General features: G+C 46.8%; 1 protein-coding gene across 2 annotated transcripts in view; it reads left to right on the plus strand.

Moving 5' to 3' along the window:
* Positions 1–1,315: 1,315 nt before the first annotated feature.
* Positions 1,316–24,197, plus strand: part of PACSIN2 (protein kinase C and casein kinase substrate in neurons 2) — a 138,538-nt gene continuing 115,656 nt past the window's right edge. For both annotated transcript variants that reach the window (XM_057556143.1, XM_057556144.1), the window contains exon 1: positions 1,316–1,457. The gene's annotated coding sequence lies outside the window, so the exon portion shown is untranslated. The remainder of the gene's footprint in view (positions 1,458–24,197) is intronic.

Below are 24,197 nucleotides of genomic sequence, written 5' to 3' on the forward strand. Positions count from 1 at the left end.
CAGAGTGATTCAGTTTTACACATATATACATTCTTTTCCATATTCTTTTCTGTTATGATTTATCACAGGATATTGAATATAGTTCCCTGTGCTATACAGTAGGGCCTTGTTGTTTTTCCATCTTATATATAATAGTTTGTATCTGCTAACCCCAAACTCCCAATCCATCCCTCCCCCACCTCCCCTCCCCCTTTCTCTTTAGACTGTATGGATCCTTTTTTTTTTTGTCTTGATTTTATTTTTTTTTAACATCTTTATTGGAGTATACTTGCTTTACACTGGTGTGTTAGTTTCTGCTGTATAGCAAAGTGAATACATATATCCCCATATCCCCTCCCTCTTGCGTCTCCCTCCCACCCTCCCTACCCCACCTCTCTAGGTGGTCACAAAGCAGGTGGTGCCTTTCTTTTTCCTCTTTCTCAATTATTATTATCACAAGCACATTGCAACAGAACAAATACTTAAAAAGGGAAAAACCACTCTGTTTCTGGTCCTTGTGCAAATGTAGTAGCAGTTTTAGAGTCCCCGCCATTTCGTATCTGGCTTTTCCTTTTAACATTTTAGTTTAAGCGTTTTTCCATATTGCTGCACCATCGTCGTGATTATTTTCAAGGTGGTGATGTGGATCCACTTCAGGCCTGGGGTCTGGCTGACCAGGGTTTCTAATCCTGGCTCTGACATTTATTTATTTACTCCGGGCCGCCCCGCCCCCCACCACCCCGGCAAGTTACCTGGCATCGGTTCCCCAAACCCTCTCGTGGGCTCTGTGCACACGCGCGCGCGCGCGCGCGCACACACACACACACACACACACACACACAAACACACAACACCGCTCTCCGTCTTGCTTAAACTAAGCCGGCTCAAGTGAATCTGAGGAAGCCCTGATGACATTGGCTTCTGTGAGTGCCTTAGGGGAGAAAACTTTCAGAAACACTACCTTCCCTGAATTCCCAGTTAAGTGCGGTGCTACCCTCCCGCGGTCCCCACCTCTGGGCGCCCGCAAAGCCGAAACACTGGCTCCAGGGAGTAAGTCCTGCTGACCTCAACCTCTGAGCGACTCGAGGAAAGTGACCCCAGCCGCCCTCTCCTCCGTTAAGTAGGCGCTCCCTCTTTGATTGACAGAGGTAGTCACCAATGACGCCCAGGGGAGGTCCCTTTGGCGCGCTAGGGGGCGTGCCGCCTCTTCACTCCTCTGGCCCAATCAGGGACGCCGAAGGGGCTTTGGGGCGGGGCACGGCTCCCAGCAGCCAGTGGCGCGAGCACAGCGGGCGCGGCGGGGGCGGGGCGCTCGGGGCTGGCGGCAGAAGCGGCCGCGGCGGGGCAGGGCAGGGTCGGGTAGTTAGGCCAGAGCGAGGGCGGGAGCCGGGCCGGGGCTGGAGCCGGATCCGGGGCAGGAGACGCGGTCGCGGCCAGACAAGGGTCCACGGCGTATCGGGAGGCGAGCGGCGGCCAAGGTGAGGGGCACGCCGCGACGGTTGGGGCGCCGCGGGCGGACGCGGGGCGCTGGTCGGCGGCCGGGCCAGCGCCCTGTCAGGCCGCCACGCTGGGGCCGCGCTCCGCTCCCGAGGGCAGCCTCTGGGGCCGCGCCGCCGGCGCGCGAACTTCCTGTCGCTGTGGGAGGGGGTGTGTTCTGGGGCCACCACGGGCGCCGAGGGGCGTCCGGGGGCCGAGGGGGGCGCCAGAGAGGACGTTGAGGGGCCTCCGGAGGGCGGGTGGGCTGGGCTTGAGGAAAGCTGGGGGCCGAGGGGTGCGGGGTTGGTGCGGGGGCGCCACAGAGGAGAGGACGAGTTCTCGGGTTGAGGGCTTGCTGGAGAGAGAAGTTGGGGAGCGGGGCCCGCGGAGGCAAGAGCGCTGCTGCAGAAGGGGGGACGGACGACTTTAGGAGAGACTTGGGGAGGGGACGCGGGGAAGCCGAGGGGTGCAGGGGTTCCCTGGGGGAAGCGCGGGCGGCTCAGGGAGCCGCGCCGGAGGAGAGGGGGCCCGGTAGGCGCCGGTTGGAAGGCAGGGCTGGGCCCGAGGGTGGCCTGGAGGGGAGGGGGCGGCCAGAGCAGGCGGGACACATATGCGGATGCGCTTATTTGGGGCGCTTTGATGACCGTCCTCCATTTCCTTCCTTCCCACCCTCCCTGTCCCTCTTCTGGTTCTTTGGGGCGGGGGGATGGCAAGCCCTTCTTTGTGAGCATGTCCTAGGGCTGGGGGAACAGGCAGGAGAGCTGGGGGTGTTTGCCCTGTTGCCCCTCGGAGTTTTCCCAGACCGTCATTTTTAGAAACGTGAGTTGCCAGCCTGCTGGGGCATCCGGAGAGGCCTGGGATTGGAGAGGTAGTGATTTCTGCTGCTGCTCGATTTCAGCGTCTTGTTGGGTTTCAGCTCCGCCTGGGAAGGCTGGTTTTCTTTTCAGAGGAGTTGGTCAGGGCAGCGAGTTGTGCTGTCGCCGGGAGTCCCACACAGCTGCAGCCTTTGAGGATGCTGCTCTCGGGTTGGGTGCCTGAGGGAAGGTGGCCTTCAGGTGGGGTCTGTGCACCATTCCTGGGTCTTGTCTTCTCTCCTTTACCCCAACTGTCCTGTGTTTCTGTGGTTAAGGACGGTTGGCTGCTCAGAGTCTCCACGGCTACTCATTACTCCGTTTACCAAACACGCCCTGGCTGTCCTGATGAAAATCAGGAGACCAGCTCAAAGAATTTAAACCTGGGCTACAGGCGGTGAGCTCACACCAATTCCTTCCCTTCTCTGCAGTTCCTTCCTCTCCAGTTATCCCAATATGCTGAAGTTCTGTTTTAACCCAGGGCAAAGGAGCCAACCAGGTGCGCTCGGTTGAATGCCAGCCCTCCCCTTCTTGCATGAAAGTTCTTATTCCACTTGATTCACAAGCCTGTCTACAGCCTCCCCATAGAGGCATTGAATGGGAGCCAGTGCAACTGGGGTTTCTCTTGATTCACGTGGGAAACAATAATCTGTGTGCACTTAAACTTAATTCTAGAGTTTCACAGTCTCCTTGGTGAGGTTATGTTAGTTGAGATATGAGACCACTACATCAAAAACTTTTCTGTGGTGTGTTTTTCTTTTGACAATTGTCTTGAAGCTTTAAAGAAACTGGCCATTAGGCTGATGATATTTTTTACTTGGGAAAGTAACGTAACACAGAGGAATAGATGAGTGATTAGGTCTGCACTCTTAATTCACTTTTTTGGAGAAGAATAAAAATTCATTTGAATGGAAATATCATTCTTAGCTCATGCTGTTGGGGAACTGAAACTTCATTACTTTTAGTCTCAAATGTAGAAGATATAGGTCATAATATTTAAATGATCTAAAAGCAGGCATATATAGAAAGCTGTATCTGTTTTTTTTAAATAAATACTCCATGTCCTTTTTTATAAAGCGTGTTGATTTTTAAAAATTAATTAATTAATTCATTCATTTATTTATTTGTGTCAGGTCTTAGTTGGGCGCGCGGGCTCAATTGCCCCGCGGCATGTGGGATCTTAGTTCCCCAACCAGGGATCGAACCCATGTCCCCTGCATTGGAAGGTGGAGTCTTAACCACTGGACCACCAGGGAAGTCCCAATATCTAGGTTTTGAACATGGCTTGTTGCTGGGAGATAAAGTTGTCTTTCCCCAGTCTTGGATGCCCAGTCCAGATCTCTGATGGCCAGGCAATTTCTGGGGTGGGAGATGAGGGGCATTTGTCCTTACATTTTTTCATTTCTTATTATTCACTTGAAAGTCTGTGCAGACCAAGTTAAGGGCCTGGTGCTCAGGTTTCCTTCTTCTGACCAGGTCACAGCTGATTCCAGGATGTTATGGAATATCAAAAAGGTGGCACAGATTCCTTAATAATGGTAATGGCACCTTGTGCTTAGAGATCATGATAGCTTTTACCAAGTGCTCTCTGGCTACCCTTACCTGCACCTCCCATCTGACTCGGGCCTGCCTTATCTGCCATCACATTGTACTGGTGACTTTGTGGAGGCCACCCTGTAGATTATTTGGGTAATGACCACGTTCACATGAGCGATAGTGCTGGCTCAGTTTTTTTCCAATTGAGATTGTTTGGAAGTGCAGCTGCATACCTGAAGGCAGCGCAGCAGTGCCTTAGTTACGAAGTCCGTCAGTGTGCATTCCACAGGTAGAGACCTTACTTTATGGCCCTGGCAGTGATCCTTCGCATACCTGAAAGCATGTCAGTGCCTGAAACCTGGTTCCTGATGGGCCCAGTAGTGGGCCCTGGGATGGCTGTGTAGGAGTTCCTTGAGACTGGTGGTATTCAGACGATTATGCTATGCTGACTGGAGGCAGTGTTAAAAGAAGAATTCTCGGAGTATTCTGCGCAATGCAACATTCTTGGCGTATGTGTGGTTCCAAAGGTAGCTATTTGAGGGGCAGTGGCCATCTAAGAGCACAAGCTTTGGTATTTTGATTAAAAACACAAAATAACAAAAACTCCTTACTTAAGTTGTATATTAGCTTGTAGTCATTCCCATGATTGTATGTTTATCTGTTTGCTTAATAAAACAGAGCATCATGTAGTCTAGTTTTCTTGTTTCCTAGAATAAAATCTTTATTTTCAATATTAAAACCTCATCTGAGTGTTTCCTGACATTAGGCACTGAAAGAACAACATATGAGAATATAGAATGAATAAAACGCTATCTCAACAATCAAAGGCCTCAGAAGCATTAAGAAAAAAAAAAAAAGGATGGAAATTTTGCTATAACTTTAGAAACCACGTGTGTGGTTTTTGTTTTTTTTTAAAATTTATTTTTGGCTGCGTTGGGTCTTCGTTGCTGCGCGCAGGCTTTCTCTAGTTGTGGTGAGTGGGGGCTACTCTTCGTTGCGGGGCGCGGGCTTCTCACTGCGGTGGCTTCTCTTTGTTGCGGAGCACAGGCTCTAAAGCACAGGCTCAGTAGTTGTGGCTCAGGGGCTTAGTTGCTCCGCGGCATGTGGGATCTTCCCGGACCAGGGCTCGAACCCATGTCCCCTACATTGGCAGGTGGATTCTTAACCACTGCGCCACCAGGGAAGTCCCTTTTTTTTTTGTTTTTTATTTATTTATTTATTTAGCTATATGAGCTTTATGTGACTTTTTTCCTCCCTGGAATGTGGGATAGTAGAGGGGGAGGAGCATAGATGGAGACTAGGAACCCTGGGCTCTGTCCAGCCTTTTCCTGAGTAACCCTGAGGCCTAGGACAATTGTGTATCTTATGGTCTCAGTTTTCATGTTTGTAAAAGGAGAGCCTTAGAGGTTCTTAACCTTTTGAGAATCTGATAACAACTATGGACTTCTTCCCAGAAGGCACACTTGTGGACAGCATCAGAGGCCTGGACCCCAGATTAGGAATTCCTGGATCATCCCATCTCTAAGCTCCCTGTCACCTCTGATATTCTGTAATCCTATTTTCCTGGTCATCTTTGAGCTAATAATAATGATGACTTGTATTTATGGAAGACACATTCCAAAGCATTTTCACCTCTCATTTTTTGTCCCCAAAATATTTCTGAACAGCGTGGGTGGTGATGGTTATTCCTTCTTCTGATGGAGGAAGGGGTACCAGACCTGTCCACCACTTTAGTAGCATTACACAGCCAGCGGCCTGTCCTGGGACCAGAGTCAGGGCTCCTGGTTGCCAGCTTGGGGTTTTTCCATTAGGTTTTGCTTCCTTGGTGGTTGGTTATGTTTGGCAGTGTAAATATCCCAGAATGTGTCGCTTGCAGAGGAAATACTTGTGCATTTGCTGAAAGGACTGTTTTTTTGTCTGAATTTGGATCACTAAACACCTTTCTGCCTGACTGTCAAAAGGTTACTTATTTTGTTTTTGTTATTTTTTTGTGCCATACTTTTCATAGGGAAACATTTGTGGGACTTGAGCGTTTTGAGCAGAGTTGTTTAATGTTTATTGATTAAAGAGTACATTGAGATGATTACTTTTCAGTTGAGTGGCACTTGAGAAACTTGTGAAATAAATGTTAAGTGAAAATTCCAAACATTTGACTTGTTCTGTCGAATATGTCCTCACAGATGAGACTTTTCCTGCAGCCTGAGAGGCCCCTCCCTAGGCCCAGAGCCGCTGGGTGGGTTTGAGAGTTGGGTGTGGATTGTGCCCATGACCATGACTATCCCACAGTGACTTCTTGTGGCCTTCTGGCCAGATTCTGAATATTTTAGGGACTGGTTTTTTCCAGTTTATTAACAGAATACAGTGTATCAGCTATGTAAAAGGCTTGTGTAAGCAAAAGAATACTAAACTTTAAAGCCTCACAGATGTTAAATGGTTTATTCCTGATGAAAAGAATCATCATAATAAAGATGTTTTGAATAATCAGACATGGAGGTAATAGGCTGGTATACAGTAGGTACCACTCAAATGTGGTATATGTGTGTGTCCTCCAGTCTTCCTATTATGTTACGTCTGATACCTGTAAGGAGATTGGCCGACATCATTCACTTTCCAGGCATGGAAAAGGGTATTTGCTCATTTCACACTGCATTTCTTTAGAATACTGGAGAGGATGAGGCAGACATGCACAGCCTCACTGACATCGAACATAAAGCCTGATGTCATGTGTCAGCTTCCCTAGGTGAGTTGCTCGCCAGAGAGGCATTGGTGAGGAGATGAGGCTGTTAGAGGGCAAGGCCCACGATGAAGTGTGAACTCCAGGCTGCCGCCACTGTGCAGGGATGGCATCCAGTTAACTACACAACCTGCCGTGAGGTCTGCTAGTATTCACGGGCCCTTCTCTGACCAGGAAACTTGCATCTGTTGGCTCTTTTCTTCCAGAGGCCTGTCTGTGATTTATATATTGATAGAGCGGCAGAGTTGTCAGTAATGAGCTGGGGAACTCCATTAGGCTGCTGTGTCGAAGTACCTGCTTTTTATTTAAAGTTCACTCCCGGGCTGAGTGTTTGGAAGGAGTGTATGCCGATGACGGGAACTGGGCAAGGTGGGTTGGTGGGAGCCTTCCTGGCCACTGTGTGTGCTGTGCCCCTGACGCTGTCTCTCCTCACAGTTCTGGGATCCCGAGATTCAGGTGACTGTTAGTCAGGAGGTGAGCTTAGAAGCAATCCCATCTTTGTGACAGTAGCAGATAGGAGTGTGTACAGAGTTGGGGCAGACAGAGGAGGGTGGATCTGACCGCCCTCAGGACACTGCACAGAAGCTGGCCTTCAGGGAGGTGACTTCGGAGTGGTTTTGCCGCTCTCCAGGCAGAGGCACGGAGTTGTAAAGAACGTGGGGGTGTGAGGGGGCTGCTGAGGGTGGAGGGGGAGAAGGCTGGGTGGTCAGACTTCAGGTGTGTGACCTGCCTTGCAGGCCAAGCTCAGGTTTGGACCTCCTCCTGAAGGGTGGAGTTCAATGGGGAGCTGTTGGGGGCAGTAGACACAGCAGGTTGAAGCCCTGCACAGACGTGAGAGGTCAGGTGAGAAGTCAGAGATGCAGGTGGGGGAGGGGTGATTCAAGTGGCTTATTTTAACAAAAGTCACTTATGTCCCTGGAGGCTCAAGGATTAGTGTGGAAGTTCTTTTTTTTTTTTTTTTTAATTATTTATTTAATTTATTTATTTTTGGCTGTGTTGGGTCTTCATTGCTGCACGAGGGCCTTCTCCAGCTGCAGTGAGCGGGTGCTACTCTTCGTTGTGGTGCGCGGGCTTCCCATTGCGGTGGCCTATCCTGTTGCGGAGCACGGGCTCTAGGCACGTGGGTTCAGTAGTTGTGGCACATGGGCCTAGCCGCTCCACGGCATGTGGGATCTTCCCGGAGCAGGGCTCGAACCCGTGTCCCCTGCATTGGCAGGCGGATTCCCAACCACTGTGCCACCAGGGAAGCCCAGTGTGGAAGTTCTTAGGAAGCAGTGCTAAACTCTGATGAGAGGGGCTTCCACAGTAGGACCGGCGTCAGTCTTAGCTCAGTTCCTTTGCCTGAATTTACGTTTTTAGTTGGTAATACAGCAGCTGCCTGGGTTCTGCTTCTCTTTTCATATGGTTTATGCTCACAAATCCATGCAGTTAGTGTGTAACTTTCACCGCCAGTTCCTGCAGAAAAAAGGTAGTATTTGCAGTAAGGTATAGGAAGTAGCATGGTTTCAGAGCCACACAGCCCTGGGTTTGAGTTCCAGCTCTACTACTAGGTAACCGTGGTCTTCCTTGGCCAAATACTTCAACATCCCCAAAACCAGGATACTGACAGCCCCCTCCTCATACGACTTGGGGAGGGCAATGTGAGGGGGTGGACCGTAGACCCCGAGAGCTCAGCCCCTGTGCCTGGTTCATGGTGCCAGCTCAGTAACTTTGGTATCGCTCAAAGTGCAGTGTCTACTTGAGTGAGTTTGCTAATTAAGAGAAATATACGTTTAAAGGGCTCAAACTGATGTTATATTATCCAATGCTATTGAAAATCCTTCTAAGATGTGTTATTCTTTTCTCAGCCTAAGTGTATTCAGTGTACTCGGACCTCTCCTTGGTGACTCAGGGTCACAGGGATGCTGTTGAGATTGTCGGCACGGATGAGGCTTCTGACCCTGCATGGAACACCCTCCCATCCCGCGCCCAACAGGGCCTGTCTTGTCTCTTCTTTCCACCTCCAGGCTTCTCTCTGATTCTGTCCCCTTTGTTGGGGTGAAGGCCTGAGGGCGATCTTTTCTTTCCTGGGTTTTGAGGGCAGCCCTGCCACACAGAGGCCTTGCTCCCATCTGGGATGGTGATTCTGTGCTTGAGTTGAATGTTACCTAGGTTATAGAAAACCTGACATTTGGTGTTGTGACTAGCCTTAGTGACTCAGAATTGGAAGGGACCATGTGTGATGGTGACAGTAGCTCATACTTAAGTAATGAAAAATTTAAAGGCTTGAAAAAGCAAATTGTAAAGCAATAGGTATACTCATCACAAGTGTAAAATATTAAAACAATATACAGCAACTGTAGTGAAGGTTGTAGAATTACGGAAAGTTTCTCCTTGATTTCCAAACTGTTCCATTGCCCTTTTACTTTTAGAATTAATATTTAAGTAATGACTTGACTCTGTAATTAAAAAAAAATTTATATATATAAATGGCTTGATTGTGTAGGCATTTTCAGTTTACTAGGAATTTTCCCATAGTCCTGATTTTGTTTTCAGAACAGCCTTGTTGGTCTGCTCCCCTCTTCATTTTTCAGAGGAGGATAAGAGGGAGGACTGGAGGGTCATTGGTTTTGCCTGAGGCTGGCCAGCCAGGACCCCAGGTGGGCATCAGCCCAAGTCTATAGCTCTTAGAGAGCCTAGTTATGGGGGTCTCTGCCGGGGCCTGCAGGGTGGTCTTTCACATATAGAATAAGCTGTGGCTAGTGCTTTGAAGTTTCCTATTGAATAAATGAAATTTTATTATTGTAAAGTGATACCCAAACCATAGTTTGTGAACATTTTCATATTTTAAACTACGTTTGTGTTCCATTGTATCCAATTACGTTGTCGCCAACTGAGCGTGCCAAGTCTGTGAGTTGTGGTCTTCAGAAGAACCACAGAGCAGGCTCTGCACCCCATGTGGACCTCCAGGCCTGCTGTTAGTGGGTTTTGTAGCTGACTGATTGCTGGAGGATGGAGCTGGCCTACCTGGGTACTGTTTAGCTTGGACATGACAATGTTTTAATTAAGGAAGCAATTGTGCCCTCTGCACCAGTGAAGGTAACCATCAGCTGAGGAGCATGGGCAGCCAATGAGGAGGGTAGATCAGGGGCAGGGCATCACCGGCTGGGACAGGCCTCTGGGGGTTTCTGAGGGACCATACAAGAAGCTTCACACTCCTGCTCATTTAATTCTTGCAACAAGATAAAGTTCACTTTACGCATGAGTAAACCAAAGCTCTGAGAGATGAAGTGACCTTCACAGGGTCACCGGCAGAGCTGACCCTCAGCCTGGCTCTGAAGCCACAGTTATCTGCTGTCTTGAATAAGTGGATTCTGAGTCACTTGCCCTCAAATATGAAAAAAATCTTTAAGTTAATCTTCCTTCCCCACTTCTCAGAAACATAGAAAAGAGGCAAGTTATGTGGTCTTTTGTTTAAGACAGGATCTATGCCTACAACTAACTTGATTAAGATAATCCAAAAGTTTGCAATAATTTACGAAATGGGGAGATAAGGGCAGAAAGGGAGAGGCTTCTAAACAGTCCAGAGCTCCTGGCTTAGGTGGGAGTGCTCTCGCCTCGCCTTGGTGTCATATGAGATTGAAAAAGCACTTACTTAGGGGAGGGACTTTCCTGGTGGTGCAGTGGTTAAGAATCCTTCTGCCAATGCAGGGGACATGGGTTTGAGCCCGTCCGGGGTCCGGGAAGATCCCACATGCCACGGAGCAACTAAGCCCGTGTGCCACAACTACTGAGCCTGTGCTCTAGAGCCCGCGAGCCACAACTACTGAAGCCCGCGCGCCTAGAGCCCGTGCTCCACAACAAGAGAAGCCACCACAATGAAGAGTAGCCCCCGCTCACCACAACTAGAGAAAGCCTGCACGCAGCAACGAAGACCCAACGCAGCCATAAATAAACAAACAAATAAAAAATTTAAAAAATAAAAATTAAAAAAAGAGAAAAAGCACTTATTTAAGGGAGAAGAAATTACATTTCTGTAAAGCATTCATTTGCACTACACTTTGTAAAAGAGCTTCACATTTTGTTGACATTGTGATATCAAATGAACATCATTTGTACAGGTAATTTAGAGCAGATCTTTGTTTTTATGCTTGTAAATATTTGTCACTTTTGTGTCAAAAGGCTTTTTTTTTGTTTTGTGTTTTTGCTTTCTAGTCTTTTAAAAATTGAAGGTACAACATAGGAAATAGAGTTTTGTTTTTTTTTTAATAAAGAACTCTGTATTTTACTTGGCACATGCATAGGGGTTTTTATGGATCTTAGAAGCAGTAGCTGCCACCTACTGACTACTTTGTTCCACACTTCAGAAGAGGCAAGAGGCATTGCCTCTGTCTGTCCTCACAGCAACACTCAAGACTCTGAGGTTACCAGTTTGAACATGAGGGCCCTGCAGGTAGTGAGATCATGTGCTTAGTCCAAGGTCATCAGTGTTGTAAACAGGGGAGAGAATTTGAAGCCTGCACTGGCTACATGGGGTTGTCCCCTTCTCGTCAATCTACACTGTCACAATTGTATTCTTCAGATTCCCTTATTTTATCAAATATCATGTTTTTATCATTGTCCTTAAAAAGGTTTTTAATGGTTGTGTAATCCTGTTAATGTAATGAGGTTAAAACATTCTCCTAATGCTGGACATTTTAGGTTATTTCCACTTTTTTTTTTTTTTTTTTTTTGCTATTGTAGATGAATTTGCAGTTTACAGTTTCATTTTTCTTTTTTCATTTGTGTAATTAGTTCCTGGGTATAAATTCCCAGAAATAGAAATCTTGGATTAAAGGGTATGAACATCTTAGAGTGTTTTGAAAGCCTACTCCGTTGCTTCTGGGTTTATCTTTCTGATACTTATGGATGAAAAAAATTGAGGGATTTTTTTTTTTTTCTCTCTAAAATGCTTTGGCCTTTAGAACTTCCAAGTATCTGTGAGATAAACTTTTGTGAGGTTTTCTTAAATGAGTCACATTTCCTCCTAAGTTTCTGGATATCATTTTACTTGAATTAGATGTTTTAACTTTCATAAACAAGAAACAGTCTTTGAAAAAGTCCTTACTACTTTCTTTATTGATCATCTGAGCCAATGTTCTGCATTCCCTAGGTTGTAAATGTTTATGGTTGCATTCCTTCATCAATTCAGCTGTCATGATACTCTGAACCACAGTCTCTCTGAACTTGTTCGTCTTTTCTTCTCCTCACTTGAAATACGCATAGTGGGAAAGACCATGCAAGGTTGTTTCTGCTGGTATCGTCACACATCAGGACAGCCTGGGGGATCTTGCGATCCTTTGGATTTTGCCTGTGTAGCTTCTAGATGCTGCTCTCACGGACATTCCTACCATTGCTAGAGGCAAACATCTCAGAGAAGTACTGGGAGGTTTGTTTGGCTGCAGTGCGCAGCATGTGGAACTTCCCCGACCAGGGATCGAACCCGTGCCCCCAGTATTGGAAGCACGGATTCTTAACCACTGGACCACCAGGGAAGTCCGAGAAGTATTGGGAGGTTTATAGTGTTGGTGCTTACACTTTTTTTTTTTTCCTTTTCTTTTCTTTTTTTTTTTGTCTTGTTTGTTTTTCTGTTCTGAAGTCACTGTGTCCTTTACCATGTCCCTTCACCATGGGCTGGCTTACTTTTTCACCTTCCATTGTTCCTTAGGTATTCACCTGAAGATTAAGTGGAGTCCTGTTTTCCTGGTGGTTCATTTTCAGGGTCTGCAAAGGAAAAGGTGCTTAGCAGGGACAAGGAGGGCCCCAGGTGGGGAGCAGTGGCCAGACCTCAACTCTCACCCTCGGGTTCTCTCCCTTGGATTCCTGCTGTGCGTCCATCACACTCCTCCACCCCCAGAAGGCTGCTTCCTCTTTAGTTCTCTGGCCTCATCCTGGGCAAAAACTCCTCTTTTCTTGGTTCCTCTTATCCTAGCTAAGAAAGTCTGACGTTCACAACACAACAAAACAGAAAACATTACTATGTACTAAGGTAGAAATAAGAGGAAATAATCACAAACAACATGGAAGCATAACAAGAGTGTTGTTTCTCGGGCACAAGTAGGTTTTTGATGCCAGCACTGTAGGGCTAGTCTGACTGCATTGGCTCAGCTCGGTGCTGCCTAGCTTCCTGCTTCCCCTCCCCACCCGTTTATTTAGTCAATAAACCCAAATTTTAGAGTAATACTTTGCTCTGTGCTGGGTAATCTGTGTTTTTATCACAAGTACGGAAATTGTACTTTGCCCTGGTTTCCACAGACGCCTAAACATGTGTAAGTTGGCTGTTGCCTGGGCAACTGGCCGAGCTGTTGGCTGTGTGTGTGGTGAAGGCTCTGGTAGAGGCTGGGTGGAAGCACCAAGGCATCCTTATGGCTTCTCAACCAAGCTGGATGGTAACTACCAAGCCCCAGGGGCACACGCTTTTGGCTTCCCTTTGTCTTTTCCACGTTTCCTGTTTTATTTCCTGAGAAATCTCTGCCCAATTGCCCCAGCTTGGCAGGGTGTGGCATGTAATGGAATGGGGCTACTTTATTTCAGGACATGGACCTTTGGACCATGAGGCATGATTCCTTAGCAGCCTTTAACCCCAGCTTTATTCTGGGTTGGACAGGTGCACATTGTTCCATCAAGTGTCTTCTGCTTCTTAGAACTGGGGCCGGTGACTGGAGTCCAGAGCTAGGCCTTGCCTGAGAGTCCCACAAAAAAAGGGCCTTGAAGTGGGGCCTGAGGTGGTAGTCCTGGCCATGCGGAAGTCATGGAAAAAAAATAATTTGATTGGATAATTGGAGTGCTGCAGTATGCCTCCTTTTATGAAAACCGAGTGAAGTGGTTGGTATAGTACATTCCAGACTTTTTTTATCTTTTGGATTTCTTTCTTTCCTTCTTGCTCTTGCAGGTGTGGGTCTGAAGTTGCTTGATTGGGGGTGGGCTGGGCTGGGCTGTCTCATTGTCTCCCTTTATTTTTAAAAATTTATTTATTTATTTATTTTTGGCTGTGTTGGGTCTTTGTTGCTGTGCGCAGGCTTTCTCTAGTTGCAGCGAGCAGGGGCTACTCTTCGTTGTGGTGCATGGGCTTCTCACTGCGGTGACTTCTCTTGTTGGGGAGCACGGGCTCTAGGCGCACGGGCTTCAGTAGTTGTGGCACACGGGCTCAGTAGTTGTGGCTCGCGGGCTCTAGAGCGCAGGCTCAGTAGTTGTGGCACACGGGCTTAGTTGCTCCACGGCATGTGGGATCTTCCCAGACCAGGGCTCGAACCCGTGTCCCCTGCATTGGCAGGCGGATTCTTAACCACTGCGCCACCAGGGAAGTCCCTCATTGTCTCCCTTTAAAGTTCAGACAAGTCACCTTCCTTGAAGCTTTTTTTTTGCTCCAGAATTGGAGCAAATCTCCAGAATTGTTATTTTGGACTTGTGCTTTTTTGTCTATAACTTCCAGTAGGAACTTACAGGTTCATGAAATTTAGAAATAGTTGAAAATAACATGCTCTCTTAACTAACAAGTAAAGAAGCAGGGAAAAAAAAACCCCCAAACCTTTAAATCCCTGCCTTACAGAAACTTAATGTTAGTGGTGTGATTGGAAGAGGCGCAGGCCCACTCTCAAGAGGCGAACTCTGTCAGCAACCTACCCCCCACTGCACCCCGCCCCAGAACTCCTGGGGGGGTGGGTAAGAAGAGGGGGCTTTCCCTCCCTGGGGTAGGGGTAGAAGATTGCCAGTATCTACAGGGGCTGCAAAGGCTCCTGCTGTAGATGGGGGGCTGGCTTTTGGTCCCAGGTTGCTCTCCCCTGTAGGAGGGCCTTCTTGGAGCAGTGGGACAAGCGCTGCTGAGTTCTGGTTATGGGCCAGCCTGATGTTCTGTGCTGCAGGTGTTACGTGGTGAGTTTATCATGTCACGAGCTCTGCAGGCAGATTGCCTGGGCTTGAATCCCAGTTCTGCAATTTATGGTGGGTCCTTGGGCAAGTTACTGATCTCTCTGTGCCTCAGTTACCTCACCTCTAAAATGGGGATAATGATAGGATTGTTGTGAGGACTGGATGAATGGGTATGTGTCCTGTACTTGGTTGGGGCAGTGCTGCACTTTAAGAGCCCCATTTAGTGTAGCCATTGTGTGCCTCTGAGCCTCCCAACTGTCCTGCCACGTGACTCTTTGATTCTCACTTTACAGTTGAGAAAACAGGCTCACAGAAGCTTAATAACTCCTTAGACCCAGATCTGCCTTAAGGTTCTCTCTTCAGTGCACTGGTGGTTCCCCACAGGGACCCTGGTTCTCCAGGACGCTAGGGGATGATTACAAAGGGATGGCTCACTCACAACTATACCCACCAGGCATACTTTGTAGGGGGATTTTTTTTTTTTTTTTTTTACTGCCCCTGTACACAAGCAAAGACACACAGACACACAAAACATTTATATGTTACTGTATAAAAATGATGGCTGTGCTTACGATGAATAAAATACCAATTCATTTTAAAGCTTGAATTTATTGTAGCCTTTTGTCACCTTGATTTCCTCAATCATTGAATGCGAAAAGTACTATCGTCTAGGGATCTAAGGACATTGTTAATATTAAAAAAGGGTCCTTTTGGGGGGAGAATTCAGTAGATGTTTATTGTTGCCCTTTTCTTGCCCTGTATTTTTTTTTTCAAATTAAAAAAAAAATTATTTATTTTTGGCTGCATTGGGTCTTTGTTGTTGCACGCGGGCTTTCTCTAGTTGCGGGGAGCCAGGGCTACTCTTCGTTGCGGTGCACGGGCTCTAGGCACGTGGGCTTCAGTAGCCGTGGCACGCGGGCTCTAGAGTGCAAGCTCAGTAGTTGTTTGCCCTGTATATGTCCTTCTGTATGTCTGGCATCTGCATGCCTCCTCAAGGCTCAGGGCATGTTGTGGAGATGGAGTCTCCATTGCGGCTGGGCCGAACTGTGAGCTGGAAGCAAGGTTGGGAGCTCAGAATCCATACCAGCTTCAAACAGGAGGAATATCTGAAGTCTCCATGGGAGCAAAGAAGGTCCTTACACCTGAGGTATCTTGAATTCTGCTGGATCCCTCGATTCTCTGAAGCATTGATTCTGGTTCACCCTCACTAGTGTCTCCTAGGGTGCCTTCCTGGGGCAGAGTGATACATATATATTTTTATTTTTATTTTTTATTTTTTATTTTTTCATATATATTTTTAATTTTTATTTTTTAAAAAATATTATTTTATTTTATTTTATTTTTGTCCGCATCAGGTCTTAATTGCAGCAGTGGGATCTTTCGTTGCAGCACGTGGGATCTTTCATTGCAGCACGCAGGCTTTTCTCTAGTTGTGGCTCGCTTGCTCAGTAATTGCGGCGCACGGGCTTAGTTGCCTCACGGCATGTGGGATCTTAGTTCCTTGACCAGGGATCGAACCCGCGTCCCCTGCATTGGAAGGCGGATTCTTAACCACTGGACCACCAAGGAAGTCCTTATATTTTTTAATTCAACAAATTCCTGCTCCTCTTTAACGTAAGGCTCTAGTTGCAAAGTACATTCCCGAATCCAAACCACAGACTTAAAGGCTGGGGCCTGCCCCTGGCTAAGCTGCCAGTTGCATGGTGGCCAGCCCCTGAGAGGCCTTCTCTTTTCTAGGAAAGCTCTCCTCTTTGTTAGATTTTGCTCTGCAATTTTACTTCCCTACTCACCTAACCTTGGTCATCGGTGTTCTGATATATGTGCTTGAAACTCAGCACTGTGTTTCTTGACCTTTATTTGGGTCTCAGATCTCCTTCAGAATTTCATGAAAACAGATTACATCCCCCCACCCCCCCCCCCCCCCGCAAAATGGACACAAACATTTTTGCATTCACTTCTGACAGGTTCATAAATCCCCATTCATTTAATGAACAAATATTTGAATTTCTGTCATGTGCCAGACACAGTTCTAGGCACTGGGGTTACAGCAGAAACACAGTAGACCAAGACCATACATTCTAGTCGGGGGAGACTGAATATGGTTGGACAACTCGTGTCCCTTATGGAGGGAAGGTCAGCCTCGGTGGGCTGGAGCATCCAGGCCTCATCCTGCCTGCTTGGGGCTAGGCTCTTTGCCAACCTCCCAGTTCACTTCCAGCTTTCACCTTCCTGAACTGGTTTTTGACGTCACCATCATTATCGCATAGATTTTTAACGATTTAATATTTATTGAGGCATATTTTGTGCCAGGTACTCTACTTTTCCATGCATGATTACACTTATTCTTATGACAACTTTGTTTTGCAGGTGGAAAGCTGGCCTTAGAGAGGTTAAGTGACAGGCCTCATAGCTAGGAAGTGTGGTGCTTTTGATCAGTATGCAGCTTAAGATTGTGGAATTCAGCAAGCCAGGCCTGAGGACATCATCAGAAATGGCAACAAAAATTAAGTGTGACCATTTTGTCCTGGACATGTCCATTCTCTGACTGGTTCCTTTAGCGGTCAGAAATTTTTCACCTGTCACATCAAATTGCCTTGCTCAAGGCTGGAAACATGAGTGGAACATGCTTTCAGGCCTCTACATGGTAGACGTTACAGATACTTGAAGTTACCAAATATATATATTTACTGTTAGCAAGATTGCATAATTCCATCCTCAGTCCCAAATAACTGCCTATGAGTGACATTTGAAATGCACATTATTTAGTACTTGGCTAAGGAGATTTATATGCACACTGTTTTTTCCACACCAGACAGTTATTTTCTTGTTTTAATTTTTAAGGCACTACCCAATGAATAACTTCCTGAAAAGTTGCTTTAAAAAACTTTGTATTCTCTGCAGAGGGTGGAATGAAACAGTATTAGTGACCTTGACTCAGCCCCTGACATAACAGAGTCATTATTCTGACTGGAGGTTTGCAAGCTGCCATCCCCCTGGCATTAACAGCTGTTAGTTCTTTAAATATTTACGTTTAATAACTTTATATCTCTGCTTCCTTCTAAGGCTTGCTGCAACTTCATGTCAAACACAAAACTGCACCTTTGAAGTTATTTTGAAACGTGACTAAATGCCAGGGTGAAGTTTCTCTATAGCCATCTCACGTCATGGAGGAACACTTGGACTGTGGGTCTGGCTCAGTGCTAATTAAATGTTGCAGTGTCCAGCCGTCCTTCCTGGGCAGCTGGGTCTGGAGAAGCCCTGAGGCTCGGAGGGGGAAGTTGTCCCTTTGTTATGTGACCAAGGGGCGACTGTTGGAAGTCGAGTCCTGAGAGAGTCTGGGAGGCGTTCTAAATGGAGTTTCCAGTCTAAAAGGTCAGGCAGGGTTGGAGGAGTCTAGGTTTGAAGCCCAACCTGTAGGATTTCTGAGCACAGTGGGTTGGAGAAGGCATCTGTTGTGGCTTCTTTCCCTGGCCTCCCCTTCTAGACGATAATTCCCTGTCCCAATAACCCCTTACCCAATTGCAAGACCCGTTTGGGCCTCTTCCCTGGCTGTGTCCCACTGGACCGGGTGGACCATGCCATCGTGTACATATGCTTCAGGTTGAGAGGTGGTCAAGTGGTGGCTGTGCGCAGGGCATGTGTGTGTGGATGGGGCTTGGGTGTGCAGGCTGGGGTGTCCCCACAAGTGCACTGGGGGTTCTTGTGGAGCAGGGCACTCACTGCTCTGGATTCATTGTGTATCTGGCTTTTGGAAATAACAAAGTCCATACTTACTTATTGAGTGTGCTTGTCCCATGCCACCTCTGCTGCTCACGGTACCCTGCGGAGCTTGGAGGTGTCCCTCCCTGTCTCATAGCTGGGGCTTGGGGAGGTGGGTTCAACATCAGGCCTCCCCTGCTCAGCTGTTCTTAGCATTAAATCAACCACACCAGAGGAGGACCGCTTGCATTGTGCCATTTTACCCAAAGTCTCCTTCTAAGACTTGGCTGATTGAGGTCTTTTAGATTTTGTTAGCATTCTGGCACAGTATCAGAAGGATTCTAGTTTATATCATGGTCTTTTTTAGAGCTCATATTTTATTTTCATTTTATCCATGGACTTAAGCCTGGAAGATTCCCAGCGAACAGCTTTAACATTGTCATATATAACTTTTCTTTGCCTCAAAGCACAGATACTCTGGCTCGGGGGTAAATAGCTCTTCTAGAAACAAGTCAGTTCACTTCAGCAGCAGCAAAGCAGCGCTCCAGGAACCTTTCAGGGCACATTCTTCTTGTGACTTCTTGTCCTCCAGGAGGGGAGGGACACAGTGTCTCGGGTCACTGCCCTAGCTGCAGTGTCCCACAGTACACGTGACTATCCCAGTGCGTTGGAGCTGGAGTGCCGTCCCTCCAGAAGTAGCTCCAGGTTGGAGATGGAGACAAGTGTGGGGACTGCCTGAGGACTGTGGAGTCTTCAGCGTGTCCCCAGCCCAGAGGGTCACAAGAGCTGGTCTGAAACCGTGTTCTCACAGTGTAGTTTTTTTTTTTTTTAAATTAATTAATTAATTTATTTATTTATTTTTGGCTGTGTTGGGTCTTCGTTTCTGTGCGAGGGCTTTCTCTAGTTGCGGCGAGCGGGGGCCACTCTTCATCGCAGTGCGCGGGCCTCTCACTGTCACGGCGTCTCCCGTTGCAGAGCACAGGCTCCAGATGCGCAGGCTCAGTAGTTGTGGCTCACGGGCCTAGCTGCTCCGCGGCATGTGGGATCTTCCCGGACTGGGGCACGAACCCGTGTCCCCTGCATTGGCAGGCGGATTCTTAACCACTGCGCCACCAGGGAAGCCCCACAGTGTAGTTTTTATGTGTTAAGATTAGCAACTGCATTTTCTTGGGAAGGATTCTTTTAGTATAAGATGGTGACCTTTTATCTTTCAGTTTTTTTTTTTTTTTTTTTTTTTTTTTTGGCTGTGTTGTGTCTTCGTTGCTGTGCGCGGGCTTTCTCTAGTTGTGTCGAGAGGGGGCTACTCTTCGTTGTGGTGTGCGGGCTTCTCATTGCGGTGGCTTCTCTTGCTGCGGAGCACTGACTTTAGGCACGCTGGCTTCAGTAGTTGTGGCTCACGGGCTCTAGAGCGCAGGCTCAGTAGTTGTGGCGCACGGGCTTAGTTGCTCCGCGGCATGTGGGATCTTCCCAGACCAGGGCTCAAACCCGTGTCCCCTATATTGGCAGGCGGATTCTTAACCACTGCGCCACCAGGGAAGTCCTGTATTTTTTAGTTTTAAAATGTCTTTTCTTTTGGTGGTGTTGATATGAGCTGGTAGTTTTTTAAAGACTATCCTTACTTAACAAAATAAAAAGTTAGCAGCCTTATGTAATTCTGCAAAATTCTAAACAGTTTTATTGAGTATAACTGACAGTAAGTTGCACATATTTAAAGTATACAATTTGATAATATGAACACACTTGTTAAACCATCACCACACTCAAGATAATGAACATATCTGTCACCCCCCAGAGTTTCCCTGAGCCAGTTTATAGCTCCTCCCACCTGCCCCTCACTATACCCAGGCAACTGTTGGTCTGCTTTCTGTCACTGTATATTAGTTTGCATTTTCTAGAATTTTATATAAATAGAATCATACAGTGTACACTTTTTTTTTTAGTCTGGCTTCTTTCACTCAGCAAAATTATTTTGGGATTCATCCATGTTGCAGCATATATCAGTGTTTCATTCTTTTTAATCCAGTGTATGGATATGCCACAGTTTGTTTATCCATTCACCTACTGATGGACATTTGGGCTGTTTGTAGTTTAGGGCTGTTACTAATAAAGCTGTTATGAACATTTGTGTACCAGTCTTTGTATAGACGTATGTTTTCATAGCTCTTGGGTAGATACTAGAGTCGTATGACTTGTTGATAATGGTGGTGTTGGTTTAACTTTTTAAGACACTGCCAAATTATTCTCTATTTCTAAAGTGCTGAACCATGTTACATTCTCATGAGCAGTGAGTGAGAATTCCAGTTCCTCCATGTCTTTGCTAATATTTGGTATGGTCATCTTTTTAATTTTTGCCATTTTAATAGGTCTGTAGTGGTGTCTCATTGTGGTTTTAATTTGCATGTCCCTAATGACCAGTGATGTTGAGCATCTTTTCAAGTGCTTGTTTGCTGTCTATATCTTCCTTGGTGAACTATCTATTCAAATCATTTGCCCATTTAAAAAATTGGGGGTTTTATTTTATTAATTAGCTTTGAGATTTCTTCATATATTCTGGATATAAGTCCTTATATATGATTTGCAAATATTTTCTCCCAGTCTGTAGCTTGTCTTCATTCTCTTGACGGTGTGTTTTGAAGCGCAGAAGTTTAAAAAATTTGATGAAGTCAGTTTGTTCTTCTATGGTTTGTGCATTTTTGGTTGGTGTCATAACTAAAATCTTTGCCTAACCAAGGTGACAAATGTTTTCTCATAGAGATTTTATAGTTTTACATTTAGGTCTGTGATCCATTTTGAGTTATTTTTTGTGTATGGTGTAAGGTATGGATTGAAATTTAGTTTTTGCCTGTGGATGTCCAATTGTTTCAGTACTATTTGTTGAAAAGTCCTCCAAATTTGAAGGGGGGGGGAAGTTTTTAGTTGGTGAAATCCAAAAGTTTGGGAATTGTGGTTCTAGGCACCCTGATTTCTCCCCTTTCATGACAGTTTCACATAGCCTGGCTTTCTCTTTATTTCATGCATGTCTTGAGCCCCTTGATGGCAGAGGTGCTACCACTGGGCAGCATGTGAGTCAGGGGCTGGGTGATGCCTGCTGGGATCCCAGGCGGTCTCTTCCTCTACTCCGGACCTTCCAGATCCCTGGGCACAGAGCCTTGAAGGTCTTTCTGGTGGGTGGGTTCCGGGCAGTGTCTCATTTCCAGAGGTGACTGTGAAGGCCTGCCAGGTACAGAGAAGTGCAGGGACAATAAGCCTTCTGTGCCTGGATGGGTGGGGGTGTGCCCAGGCTGGGGATGTGGCTGCAGTTGAGGAAGGTGGGAGGGGCCGTTCTCTTCTGTGTGGGCTGGCAGCAGTGTGACCTGTCATCAGACTGAGAGAACGTGGCTCCACTCTGGGCTCCTGGTCCGCCTCAGCCCAGCTTTGTGACTGTGTGTGCAGGGAACGGGTGTTCATTCTTCTTTTCTCTTCAGTCACAAAGGGGTCTGAGAGGCCTCCACCTTTGTACCACTACCCAGCAGCTTCACAGGGGGCAGTAAAATGTTTGTCCGCTTTTTACCCGTGTGCGGTTCTCTTGGCTCATATACTGCTGGTATTACTAGTACTAGCACTACTAGTACCATCACCAGCATCTAACAGCAATGGAGCTTCTCCTCTGCTCTAAACCCTTTACCTGTGTTACCCATATAGTCCTCACAGCAACCCTATAGGGTGGCTACAGCCCATTTTACAGATGAGGAAACTGAGACACAGAGAAGGCCAGGTGTGAGAAGTCTTTGGGCCATGCTTTCCATCATTCACTGTTGGAGGAGGGATTTTATTTAACATTTGTCATTAACTCTTATGAAACAAAATAGAAATAGTGGTTTATGGGGCTCTCTCTTCTAAGTCTTCATTTCCTTATCAGCAGTGGGGAGCAGTTTAACTGTTTAACCAGATTAAAATTCTTCTTCTTCTTTTTTTTTTAATATTTACTTATTTATTTATTTACTTGGCTGCATCAGGTCTTAGTTGCGGCATGTGGGATCTTTGTTGCGGCACCTGGGCTTCTCTCTGGTTGTGGCGCACGGGCTCCAGAGTGTGTGGACTCAGTAGTTGCAGCATGCAGGCTCTCTAGTTGTGATGCGCGGGCTCTAGAGCACGCAGGCTTAGTTGCCCCGCGACATGTGGGATCTTAGTTCCCTGGCCAGGGGTCAAACCCGCGTCCCCTGCATTGGAAGGTGGATTCTCAACCACTGGACCACCAGGGAAGTCCCCAGATTAAAATTCTTTGGTGGCTCCCTGTTGCCATCACAGTAAAATCCAAACTTGTGATCTGGCCATTGCTTACCCCTTCAACCTTATCTTGCCACACTGAACTTCTGTGTTTTTCCCTTCTCACATGTGCTTTCCACAGACCCTGTTACATCTGCTGTAAATGCCCTTTCTTCCCATCTTTGCCTGCTGAACTCCTACTCATCCTTCAAAATTCAACTCTAGTTTCACCCCCTTCTCCTTGACCTAAGGTATCCTGCCCCTGGGCCTACAGAGTGCAAGGTCCACACCTGTTCCAGTGCTTCTCATGTATGGTATGATTGACTGACTACCTGCTGGTCTTCTTCCACTGGGCTAGGTGAGGTGGAGGGCAGGGACTGCCTTTTACCTTGGAATTCACAGTTCTTAGCTTTGTACTGGCATGTGACAGAAGGCAGACATTTGTGGGATGAACAAATGTGACATGAATAATATGAGGACCCTCAGTTCTCAGACCTGTTGCTTTGTAATATCATCTATGACTGCAGGCGCCCAGGGCAGCCTTCATGGGGAAAGTGATGTTGATGCATTTAAAAAGGATTATTGGGACTTCCCTGGTGGCGCAGTGGTTAAGAATCCACTTGCCAATGCAGGGGACATGGGTTTGATCCATCCCTGGTCCAGGAAGATCCCACATGCCGCGGAGCAACTAAGCCCTTGCTCCACAGCTACTGAGCCCATGTGCCGCAACTACTGAAGCCCGCGCCTAGAACCCGTGCTCTGCAACAATAGAAGCCACCGCAATGAGAAGCCGACGCACCGCAACAAAGAGTAGCCCCCGCTCGCCACAACTAGAGAAAGCCCTCGCGCGGCAACGAAGACCCAATGCAGCTAAAATTGATTAATTAATTAAAAAAAAAAAGCATTATTCAGTGATTCCTTTAAATCCTGAGTGAGACTTACATAGATCTTTTTATTTTCCCTCTATGAGAATGAGTTTTCTATTGTGTTAAAGAAAAATGCTATTTCTTTGACCATCTTTTAGATCATAAATTTAAATTTCTACATTTTTTCCCCAGATGCCTGTGATGCCATTGTAATTTTTATGGTAAGCTCAATAAATAATTTTAGAAAATGTTTCTTTGGAATGTTGGGGCCAGCATGGATTGCTTAGAATGGATCAAGTTTCGTTTGGTGTCTCTCTCTTTTTTTTTTTTTTAATTTATTATTTATTTATTTTTGGCTGCGTTGGGTCTTCGTTGCTGCACACAGGCTTTCTCTAGTTGTGGTGAGTGGGGACTACTCTTCATTGCAGTGCGCAGGCTTCTCATTGCAGTGGCTTCTCTTGTTGTGGAGCTCTAGGCATGTGGGCTTCAGTAGGTGTGGCTCGCGGGCTCAGTAGTTGTGGCTCACTGGCTTAGTTGCTCCGCGGCATGTGGGATCTTCCCAGACAAGGGCTCAAACCAATGTGCCCTGCATTGACAGGCAGATTCTTTTTTTTTTTTTTTTTTAATTTTATTTATTTATTTATTTATTTATTTATTTATGGCTGCGTTGGGTCTTTGATGTTGCGTGCGGGCTTTCTCTAGTTGCGGTGAGCGAGGGCTACTCTTCGTTGTGGTGTGCGGGCTTCTCATTGCGGTGGCTTCTATCGTTGCGGAGCATGGACTCTAGGCGTGCGGGCTTCAGTAGTTGTGACCTGTGGGCTCAGTAGTTGTGGCTCGCGGGCTCTAGAGCGCAGGCTGAGTAGTTGTGGTGCACGGGCTTAGCTGCTCCGTGGCACGTGGGACCTTCCCGGACCAGGGCTCAAA

Source organism: Balaenoptera acutorostrata, chromosome 11 (genome assembly GCF_949987535.1).
Source record: "Balaenoptera acutorostrata chromosome 11, mBalAcu1.1, whole genome shotgun sequence".
In the NCBI taxonomy this organism is placed as follows: domain Eukaryota; kingdom Metazoa; phylum Chordata; class Mammalia; order Artiodactyla; family Balaenopteridae; genus Balaenoptera; species Balaenoptera acutorostrata.